This window comes from Larus michahellis, chromosome 2 (genome assembly GCF_964199755.1).
Source record: "Larus michahellis chromosome 2, bLarMic1.1, whole genome shotgun sequence".
NCBI lineage: Eukaryota > Metazoa > Chordata > Aves > Charadriiformes > Laridae > Larus > Larus michahellis.
Window position 1 is genome coordinate 2,093,837 of NC_133897.1, and position 12,135 is coordinate 2,105,971.

Consider the following 12,135-nt stretch of genomic DNA (forward strand, 5'->3'; position numbering starts at 1 on the left):
GTGGTCTGCCTGCGAAATGGGAGAAAGGCAAAAGATAGGTCTGGGAGTGTCATACATAAAGTATCAAAGAAGGCACGTCTGCAAAGTGCTTGTGGAAATCATGATATGTTAAGCTAAATGTCCCAAACTCCTCTGCTTTGCAGCAAAGCACGTGCTGAGCACAGCATGTGCTGAGCTGAATTGGGGCCCAGTGCCTAAAACCACAAGACCTCTGTGGGAAAGCTTATTAGCTCTTCCTGCCTCTGCTGCCTTTTAATTCCTCACGGCTGACTTCCAACTCGTGCTAACATCTCCTCAGCCACAGCACCCATCCCTGGTGAATTCGAAGACAATACTGCTCTTAAGGAGCAGGAGGGGTAATTACGGGATTAACAACTGACCTTCTCTCATGTGTTTTTATGTGCTTATGTGCCTCCAAGGACAGGATTTGTACTTTTTGTCCCGTTTAGAAAAACATGCTTGACCGTATTTTATTTTTTTTATGGCATGTTGTAGGTTTGGCCAAGAGAAAAACATGAAGCATAGTGTTGTTGAAGCTGTAAACAGGGGAGGAGCAGATGTTTCTTCCCTTCTGCAGGGAACGCGAGGCAAAGGAGAGAGAAAGAGAAGGGAAGGGAGCCAGACCTGCCCAGGAGGGAGAAATGAAGTGTGATGTGATACAGTTTGGAAGGAGCTGAGAAGATCTTGCCTACTGAAATTAAAATACAGCTCGATAGATCTTGAACACCCCTGTTTTCTGTGTGGGGCCCCTGGAAACCCTGCGGACAGGATAGACATCTAGCAGAAAAAGGGAAAGAAGGCCAGGAAAGAATAGTTTTCCCTATGAAAATGAATGAATGAAGACTTCCTAGGGACCAGCTGACTTGGCACTGAGTGACTTGACCTTCACAACCCAACCAGTGCACCCACCGTCACTGGTTCGTGCTTGGCTTTGTAAAGGTAAGTATGGGATGAAACGCCCATGAATGGCAGGGCTAAGGGAGCAGACAATGCACTACTGGGAGGCCCTGTTTGGATGTGCTTGTTGGCATTTTTCACCCTGTTCTAGGTGGAATATCACCTGGTCTGAGCTGCCCGACAGCCATGTAAGTGTGCCTGGAGTCCTGCTGGGCCATAGCTGAGGTTTGGTGTGGTGAGACCACCTCTGTGTTTTGTGTGATGATGGTGGGACGTACAAGATTGCGGTGAACCTCGTTCTGTCTGGTCCTCAGAGGTTTTTCAGGGAATCCACATAATCTAGTAATTGGTGGACTGCATCCATCTGTTGAAGACATATCTTGTATGAGAAAGAAGCATTTGGGACTCCTCTGTCTTGTCCTCGCTGTCTTCTGTGGTCAAGGAAGATGCCTTTGAAGTGGGAATGGTGTGCAGAGTCGACAATATAAGATCTGGTAAAAGAGAAGACATCAAAACTGAGGAAGACATCAGTTTTGAGTAGCAAAACCAGCGCAGAGTGGGGCTATAACTTCTGTGGTTTTTAATACAAAGGTCTACGAGAAAGAAGAGTTATTTAAGCTCAAGGACAATGTCAAAACAAGGATAAATGAAGATAAACTAAGCACAGATCAATTCAGAGGGGAAATTAGCAGGTCTCTAAAAGGTAGAAAATGGATGTTTTGGAACAGGTTCAGAGAGAAGCAACCAAGGACAGATCGTGGCCACTTGTCACATGGAGCTCAATCAGTTTTGGAAAGGATGGTGGGTACTTCTGCTTGTGACAGGAGGGACTGGACCTTGTGGGCTGCCTGGTCCTTCCTTCTATTAATATTGGGAAAACAATGCCTAGGAGATTGAAAAGTCCCTTTGACTAAGACAGGCATAAATACAATCCTCACTATAAACACTAGCAAGTAGCTAAGAACTCAAGAACCCCAAGGCAAAAGACCTCCAGAAACTGTCTGAATTCAAAAAAGGCACCCCTAAAACACAAACAGAAAGAATTTGGATATGCCATTAGTATAAGCAAGCTACGGACAAGGCTAAATTTTCCCAGCTCATTTATTCCAGCATGTCCATCTGAAAGCAAGAATTATAGTTCCCCCCAAGTGCAATTTCCTCTTACGTTTTTGGTCAGTATTTCACAGCTTGTCACTTCATTTTGCTTCCCCCCGCAAAGCCCTGAGTGAAGTTGATTGTGGATGATTGAACCAGTTGTATTTTTCTCCCTCCAGAGACGGCTGCCTTTCAGTAGCAGGTGAGATGATAATGCCAAGGCTGTAGACATGCTCATTTATTCCTCCAGTCCAGGCTGGATTCCTCTCAGCAGAATGGCACCTGGACAGACAGACTCTCCAGACTCCAGGAGACACACCAGAACATGAATGCTAGGTTCCTGCCCTGAATTACTCCCTGGAGGTGTTTCAACAGCACGTGTGGTGGAATTCATGGGGTAAATGAGACACCACTTTGTGTGGGTGCCACCACACCAAACTAGGTGCTACCACAACCTGGGGTGTCTTCAGCAATGGCTGGGTGAGGTTTAGTCATGGAAATGTGTTGCTTAGACACCCATCACCTGGGCTTCTCTCTGTGGCCTCGGGGAAGGCCTTTTTTTGTCTTATGAGTGCCATGACTCAAGAACAACAAATCTTAAATCAGTGGAAAGGTTAAAGGAGACCTTGTAATGTCTCTGTAATGGTCTGGATGCTCAAATACAGATATATGACTCAGCACGCTCATTTAATACTAACAGAAAGATGGTTTAGCTATTACAGCTCATTGCAAGAGAGGACTTTATCTGGTAATCCAATAATCTTAATTATATCATTCTGATAATAAACAATGAGGCAGATTCAAGGGAGACAAAGGCTGGACACAGCAGTCCAAAGAGCCTCTGATTTGTTATGTATCGGATGACTTTTAATCATGCTATCATACTGGTTCTGGATTCTCAGCCCAGTATAAACCAGTGCAGCTTTACTAAAGTCAAGGTAACTTGGTCAATTTTTCCTGCTCTGAGTATCTGAGTATCTATTTTGAAGTGATTAATTCTGTTTAACTTGCAATACTCATTTTAACCATGTGAATCATGAAAGCTGTGATTCCAGTAAAAGGCTAGGTCCGCCTCACATCTAATCAAGTAATTGTATGTAATTGCAGATAATCAGAAGTCTTAGATCTAGAATGCATAGCAGCAAAACAGCTTGCATTTAAAAAAGGCTCCCAATTAAATGAGTGGTGAATACAAGTGTGTTATTCTTTTTTTAAAATCTTTTTTTTTTTTTTTTGTGTGGGGCTAATTGCAAGAAAGGAGCTCATTCTTCAGTGAGACCGTTTTGCATATTAAGCATCGCTTTTGATTAATCTGAAAGCCTCCGTTCCCCATCACAAAAACTTCTGCATGAGCGTTCTTTTCTAGACCAGATATGGCATGCCACATTTGTGAATTCTCTTAGTCCACTTGCACATGCAAACATAAACAAACTGAATTAGAAAGAGACACTCTCACTTCAAAACAATGCTACGAATATACAAAATATGGCGGTTAAATTAAAGGCGGTGCTGGAAACTGGAGATTATCGTGGAAATGCCAAAGTATTTTGAACAACGTTCTCTCTCTTACTCTGAAGCTCTGAAGGAGAGAAGACACAGGTTGCTTTTCACTTTACGATGTCTGAGATAAAGTTGCCTGAGGCTGGACACAGCACCCTCGGGGAAAAGCTGCAATAACTTGCCTCCACGTGGTTTTTACACCAAATAGGTTCCTTTCGATTTCAGAAGGTGCATTTTTACCCTGAAGATACAACTAGAATCTAATAAAATAAAGTGGTAATTTTATTTTTTTTTTTGTACATTTTTTCAGCTGTACTGCTAAAGCTGAAAACTTCTTGCACGGAGATGTTCCATCAAATCTGAAGTGACATAATTGATACAATTTGTGGTGGAGATAGAGAGTTTCTGGAGGATGAAAGTCTGAAGGTTCAGGAGACTACTAACCCATAAAGCCATCTCCTGGATTATTATGTCTGTAGGAGTTTAGCCAGGATGTCACTTGAACCTGCATCCAGAGCATCTCAGGTCCCATCAGTATGCTTTATCCATCAGATGAACTTATATTATGGTGTCGGGCTGGAAATGGAGTGATGGGGCACAGACCCATTGGTTTTTTGCGAAGACATGGAAACAGAGATTTTGCTTCAGAATCGGAGCAAGTAATACCTTTTAACATTGGTTTCCCTCTAATGAATTGATTTTTGCACCTCCCTTTCTTCCAAGCTCCCTTGCACCTTATGAATGCAGACATTTCACGTTTTTTTTCAAATTTCTCTTTGAAGTCATATTTTCTAGGCTAATTCTACTGGTCCTCAGCTGGGTGCATCTCACTCCGCTGCAAAAGCTGATGGTCTCCTGCTCCCTTCCTGTCGGATGAATAAAGTCACCAAGTCCCAAGGAGCAAGAGGATTTAATGGTCGCTGTCTCGCAGTCCCTTGAAGTTTCCTCTCTCTGACCACGGTGCTGTCCTCCATGGTGCTTTGCTGAGAACAGTCTGCACAGCACCGTCGGCCACCTCTGTCTTTCTTCGTTCCCTTTACAATACCTTGCTTGCTTTCTTCAGTTCTCCAAGGATCAACTCAGTCTATCCCATTCCAGACAACTAAATTATTCCTCTTATTGTTAAGGAGCTGGTGGGACAGCAGTATTTTTGCTAACCAGGTATCCCAGGACACTGTAGGATGTTCCTTCCTCTCTCCCTGCTCCTCACCGCTTCTCTTCCCACCACCCCAGACAGCACTCCAAGTCCAAGAGCTGAAGATTGCAAAAGGAGGGACATGTGGGGCATTCACCCGCAGTTGCCCTGGATGCTCTCTGCGCGGCACAAAACACACGTCTGGAGTTTTTCAGTTGAACCTGGCTTAAGGCTGGACATAGGGCTTGTTGAAGCGAGTGGAAAGGCGCTACCCAAGGGCAAATTATGGACTGTCCCCAGATGAGAGGGAAACCCATCCTGGAGCTCAGAAGAGAGCCCAGCACTAGCTCTGCACAATGCCTTTTCCTAGCCATTGATCAGGTAACGATGTGCCCTGGTTCATGTGGCTTTTGCTGCACGTGAACGTACCCCAGCACCACGGCTTCCTCCTGAGATGAAGTCAGCCGTCTTATTTTCCATACAAGCAGCATCTCTCCTCCTCCGTGAATTTCAATTTGGCAGCAGAATTTTTCTTGAAATGTTAAACAGATTCGAAAGAAAGGCTGACGTTTCTCTTGAATGACCTGAAAAGTGAGATACCTGTCAAAAAAAAAAAAGGGGGGGGGGCGGGAATTGATTGACTTCGGCTGGTAGGAAGCTCAGATAATGAGGGCTCTTTTACAGGCACAGCAGCTTTTTGAAAAGTGGCAGCAATTTTGGGGTGAAATATGGTGTTTCACAGCGCACAGCAACATAACACAAAGTGTCAAACAGGAACTGAGAGTGACTGATATAACATGTTCACATTTGAGGTTATTTTAGGCTGTCATTAATGAAGTTAGAATAAAGACAGGACAGTGAATTTTGCAACAAAAGGAAAAAGGAAGTAGTAGTAGAACATTTAACAGCCAGAAACTCTGTTTTATAACTACATCAAAAGTAAGACCCATTCGCCTTCATATCTTTTTTCCATTCCATGAATTATTGATCCATGGAGGCTTTAAAGGAAAGGGATTATACTCACTGGATTAGTAACACTATGCTTCTCAAATTGTAACTCATAAATTCAGGTGGATGCTTACACCATCATCAAACCAGTGGAAATTCAGCCGTGAAGGTGAGATTTGCAACTGAAAATGGTCATTTCAGTGAGGCAATTAATCTGAAGGTGAAATTACTGTGTGGTCTCCGCAGAGTTCCTTCCATTTATGTGCCCTCGTACCCTGCTGCGGGTGGACGTTGAGCTGGAGGTTGACTGCTGAATGCAACCAGCCAGCCCATATTTTGGGGATCTGAATGGCTTCTCAGGGCTCTGTAGAAATGCAAAAGACTTGCCTGCCTGTGGTTTCTTCTTACGTGGGGAGTTCTGGGCAGGTTAGATACCCCGCATGGAAATGGAGCAGAATGGAGACCTGCAGCAAATAGGCATGAAATCTGCTTTCCTCGGTATTCAGCTTTTCCTTCCATGGAAGCTCTCAGCCTGGTGCATGCTTTTGTTCCTATAATTACTCAGTGAGTACATTAGATCCCCGCTTTTCATTTTCATTCATTCGCTTTTGTTTTCGATGCTCTCTTTCGCTGAGAAAGAGGCATTCATTTCTGGCTGCTGTTCTTAACATCGAACGACGCACGCTTGTCACTTTGTGGTGCTTCTTGCTGGGGGTGTAACAAAAGCTTTCAGGAAGCGTTACTGCTTTACCAGATTCTGGCAACGTCTCGAGAAGGGAGAGCCGACTGTCAGGAAAGCAGCACATCAACTGCTGACGGGCAGTATACTTGAGTTCAGGCCAAGTGTCTGAGTCCACTTAGTCTTCTGATTAAGGAAGACAACGTGCCTGTGGGGCTTCATGCTCTTTGTCACCATGGAAAGGGCCTGGGAAAACGCAATTTACTGGGAGAGGAAATGCATATATTTGCAAAGAACCAAGAGTCCTTATTGTAGGGGCTTATCAACAGGGTAGAAAAATGAGAGGCTGGTGGTTGTAATACCCATGTTCGTATTTACAGTCATTGTATCATCACCAGTGCGTTAGGCTGTTGGAGTCCAGCATCTCTGGGTGAAGTGGTGTCTTTCTTCTCTGGGTTCACACAGTGTCTGGTACAGCATGTATGGGAGACCATGAAGGATCCAGACTATGCATGGGGCTTCAGGACAAAAAAAAAAGAGCAATTATTCAATTAAAAGATAGCACTTTCATGCCTTGAAGAACAAATGGTATGTGGAGAACAGATGGGCTCAGGCTGAAGGGAGCTGATAGATACAGGAACATTGATATATATGAGATATGATGGAGAGGGATGGAGATGACAGACATGTCTGGGACCTTCCCCCTCGCTATAAGAAAGGTATAGAATCATAGAATCATTTAGGTTGGAAAAGACCCTTGGGATCATCGAGTCCAACCATCATCTCCACTCTACAAAGTTCTCCCTTACACCATATCCCCTAACACCACATCTAAATGAGTCTTAAACACATCCAGGGATGGTGACTCCACCACCTCCCTGGGCAGCCTATTCCAGTGTCTAACCACTCTTTCTGTGAAGAATTTTTTCCTAATGTCCAGCCTAAACCTACCCTGTTGCAGCTTGAAGCCATTCCCTCTTGTTCTATCACTAATTACCTGTGAGAAGAGACCAGCACCAACCTCTCTACAACGGCCTTTCAAGTAGTTGTAGAGAGCGATGAGGTCCTGTCTGGCTCTGTGTGCAGGGGAGAATTCAACCCCAGGATGAATCCCAGGATCTCAGTGGGAGACTGACCGTACTTAACAAACAGACCTCTTTTCCTTTGCCTCCTGAAGGACGACGAAGTTCTATCAGGCAAGGTGAAGTTAGGGACACGAGCCTGTGATCTCTCCTCCTGCGGAGTAATGCAAAATGCATGAGGTTTAGGCAAAGGAAAGTTAATCTGCTCACACGTATGAGAACTAGTCCCTGGCTTCCCTTGCAGTAGCATCCCCCAGGTGCTCAGCAGGGCTTGCTAAATGATACAAACAAATTAGCCATTAGTTGTCTCTTCATTTGCCCTAAATATTTTTCTCTATTCTTTATCTTAAAACTCCCCAACTACACAGAGTCATGTAATTGATCCTTCTTCTTTTTTTCTGGCCAAAATATATTTTATAGTGAAAGAGCATTAGAATTTTCCCCTTTGGGGAAAAAGAAGAGTGTTATTCCTGGCTGTGATAAGCTGAGATATTATTAAACTTCCTACATGAGTCCTTAAGCTATTCTACTCTTCTGAAGCACTTTCAATAAGCTGTTTGCAGAGTGCTTTGCTGTGGACATCAGACTTAATGCTTTAAAGAGTGGTTCAAATTACACAAGGGAAGATGTCGTGAGTCCCAACGTGCTGCTTCGGTCAGCACAGACAAAATTGCACTCCTGGCTCATTTGACTGCATTTAACGCTGGTGAAATAAAGCCAGAGCACTGTCCTGAGCACTGTCCCACCATCGTCTATATTATGCAAAAAGTTGGCATGACCTGGCATGGTTTTGGCCCAGGTCAGCTAGCACTGTTCTGGACAATGCAAAGACACTGTTCCGGGCATAGATTCCCCCAGGGTAATATGGCTGGGTCTGCATTAGGTTTGACTCCTTAGAATCATAGAATCATCGTAGAATCATTTAGGTTTGAAGGGACCTTTAAAGGCTATGTAGTCCCAACACCCTGCCATGAGCAGGGACATCTTCAACTAGACCAGGTTGCTCGGAGCCACGTCCAACCTGGCCTGGAATGCTTCCAGGGATGGGGCATCTGCCACCTCTCTGGGCAACCTGGGCCAGGGGCTCACCACCCTCAGCTTAAAACATTTCTTCATTATACCTAGTCTGAATCTCCTCTCTTTTAGTTTAAAACCATCACCCCTTGTCCTATCACTGCAAACCCTACTAAAAAGTTCATCCCCAACTTTCTTATAAGCCCTCTTTAGGGACTGAAAGGGTCTCTAAGGTCCCCCCAGAGCCTTCTCTTCTCCAGGCTGAACCCCCCCAGCTCTCTCAGCCTGTCCTCACAGCAGAGGGGCTCCAGCCCTCCCAGCATCTCCGGGGCCTCCTCTGGCCCCGCTCCAACAGCTCCGTGTCTCTCCTGTGCTGAGGCCCCAGCGCTGGAGGCAGCGCTGCAAGGGGGTGTCCCCAGAGTGGAGCAGAGGGGCAGAATCCCCCCCTCGTGCCCCTGCCCATGCTGCCGGGGACGCAGCCCAGGATATGGCTGGCTTTTTGGGATGCCCTTCCACAGACCTACTCAGAAACAAGCGTAGTTGGTGCTCATGCAAGCAGCTTGGCAGGTTGATGTATACGAGGAGAAAGAGGATATGGGAGAATGTCATCAGTAAAAAATTTTTTCTGGGGAAATTTCAACTGTACAAAGTAAGTAACTAACTTCTGCAGGCTATCATAGGGATTTAGGTCTTTAACCGCTTTGTTTTCTGAAATCTCCCCTATGGTATGAGCTTGATATAAACATGGCAGGGACAGAGAAATGCACTCAGCGCAGAGAGAGATACACAGAGGGAGCTGTTTAGCAAAATCTTTGGGTATACAACACATTAAGAACGATGATAAAATAGTTTCACTTTGCTGCAGAGAACAATCCTTCGGCATCTGCTTAAATCTGGATGGCGGACAAATGTCTTCTGACCTGTGCAAGGCTAATGAGGCTGAAGATGTATGTAAATATATACTGTTTACCAGGGAAGAGGACATTAGTTGAGGAAATGAATAATTTCAGAAGGTATAAACTAATCAGAGACGTTTGGAGAAGGAAGATGCTCATATAATTGGATTTGATCCAAAGGGTAATCCAATCAAATGATAATGAAGGCCGGTTGTTTATCACCTGTTGTAAAAGAGTTGTCTGGGCAGAGAATAAAGAAAGAAATAGTGTTATGTCTCTATAATAAGAACCTCCAAATAACCTCTTATAGATTTGTAGGGTTCAAAGGAAGATGGGATAATGAGATCTTCAAATCTGACCTCATGTTTGCCATTGTCCTTCCAGTTTCACAGTCATCTCTGCGCTGACTCTATTACATTGGGTTTGATGACAATAAATCTTCTGGAAGAATATCGAGTCTTATTAAAAATCTGTGAGTCAGTTCTGCAGCTGAAGTTCCCAGAATTGCACTGATTTAGAGTCACGGAGAGTTTGATGCCATACTTAAAGTAATAATAATGATAACAATAAAAATTTTTTTCACAGTTTTTTATAGTACTCTATGAGATCATTAAAAATGAACCTCTGTTAGGAATCATCCTGGCTTTCAACTAAGTGCACTCTCTGTGGTCAGTTTGGAGACTGGAAGAAACACAAGCCTTATTTTCTGATCAAATTGTTTTTGCAAACCAGTGGGGCTTGCAGTTGCTTGCAGCTTTTTGCATCTTGCAAAAACCACCTCTTTTGTGACACTCCCCTAGGATTTTGGTTGAGAAGCCACCTCCCAGCCAGCAGAACATGAAAGGGCTGGCATCGTCATCTGACTTTCATTAACCCCTGAACCCAAGCTGGATGCATTCAATGAAGCTGCTGTTATTTTTTTTTTAACCATCACACTGAGACCTGTTGAATTCTCTCTGTTGCTGGGACCTGGCGTCTCTAGTAGGTGAGTGGTATCATAAAGTATGCTGTTAGTCCGCAACGCTGCACACCTCGGTGGCATTCAGAGGCTTCACATAGACTTAGCTCACAGGCAGGCTGTGGAGGGAATTACTGAGTTACCCATGCATGCAGTTGCCTTGGCAGTTATCCCCGTGGTTGTAGCTTTGAATCACACTAAAAACAGCTCATCCTTCTGAGGTAAATGAAGTTCATTACTCTGTAAAGGTCATTTTGAAGGAACTTCAGAAAATGGAGGCCTGCTCTGTTGTTCTCCGTAGGAGATTAAGACTGGTTTATCTCCTGCTTCTTGGCACCCATCAATCAGATTTGGGATTCACCGCTTCTAAGTATCCAATAAACAATTAGGAGACGGTTCTTGCACCATTAGCTTCTTGCCTTTCCCAAGCCTGGCTGCTCAGGACTCTTGTTCACTGCTGAGGACCCAAGGTGCAGGAGATGGGGGTCACCCACAGAGGCCATAGCAGGACCAAAAAGGTAATTCAGATCCCACAAACTTGCATCTGGGCCTCTCAAATTTATTTTTTCTTGAAAATCTTGCATAATGAGTGACACACTGTTTATCACAGCCCACACGGCCGCGTGTCTGTGTTGGAAGAACACAGCTTGTAAAGCATATTCAGATCATTCAGGCAAGTTTCCTCAGAAGTACTTTGCCTTCCAATGATATAAAAGTGCTGAGGACTGTGGGCTGAGCAATCCCAGTTCCCCAGGGTTCACTTTCCCACCCAGCTGCATCATATGCTCCAAAACTGAGTATTACTCCCGAACGAATACAAAAAAGATATGCACTTCCTCATCTTGATGTTAATTCTCTTTACAGACACTATAAAATAAAAGCAGTTGAGGGACGAAAGAGGGAAAAGCAATCTGTGGAATAAATTGTTTTTTCTGAAGTAGTTTAACCATCAGTAGTGAAAGAGATTTTTTTTGGGGTGTTAAACTGTTTAAGAAATGCTTTTGAGATCTGAAAAGTGAACAAACAGGCTGTGCTCCTCAAAAGGGATGCTGAAATGTGTGAGGGCACAGAACTTAATTTTTCAGTAGCCAAACATTTCTCTTCCTAGGAGGCAATAATCTTGGGATAGTTTTTTTGTTGTGGATCTGGGATTTACCTAGAAGCTAAAGAAATGGGATATGAATGTAGAAAAGGAGGAAGCTTGAGGGATAAACAGAGAGGGGAAGGAACTGAATCCAGTTACTGCCATAAGAAACAATAAAAAAGTCAATAAATGCATTAGCAACCAAAGAAGGACTAAGAACCTGGGGGTGTTGGTTGACAGCTGGCTGAATGTGAACCAGAAGTGAGCGCAGGTGACCAAGAAGGCCAACAACATCCTGGTCTGTATTAGCAATAGTGTGGCCAGCAGGACTTGGGCAGTGATGGTCCCCCCATACTGGGCACTGGTGAGGCCCCACCTTGAATATTGTGTTCAGTTTGGGGTTCCTCACAACAAGAAAGACATTGAGGGGCTGGAGCGTGTCCAGAGAAAGACAAAGGAGCTGATGAGGGGTCTGGAGCAGGACTCTTGTGAGGAGCAGCTGAGGGAGCTGAGGGTGTTCAGCCTGGAGAAAAGGAGGTGGAGGGGAGACCTTCTTGATCTCTACAACTGCCTGAAAGGAGGGTGTAGCCAAGGGGCGTTGGTCTCTTCTCCCAAGTAATGGATGATTGGACAAGAGAAAATGGCCTCAAGTTGCACCAGGAGAGGTTTAGGATGGATATTAGGAAAAAATTATTCACTGAAAGGGTTGTCAAGCGTTGGAACAGGTTGCCCAGGGAAGTGGTTGAGTCGCCATCCCTGGACATATTTAAAAGACAGGTAGTCGTGGTGCTGAGGGACATGGTTTAGTGGTGGACCTGGCAGTGTTAGGTTAATGGCTGGACTCAAT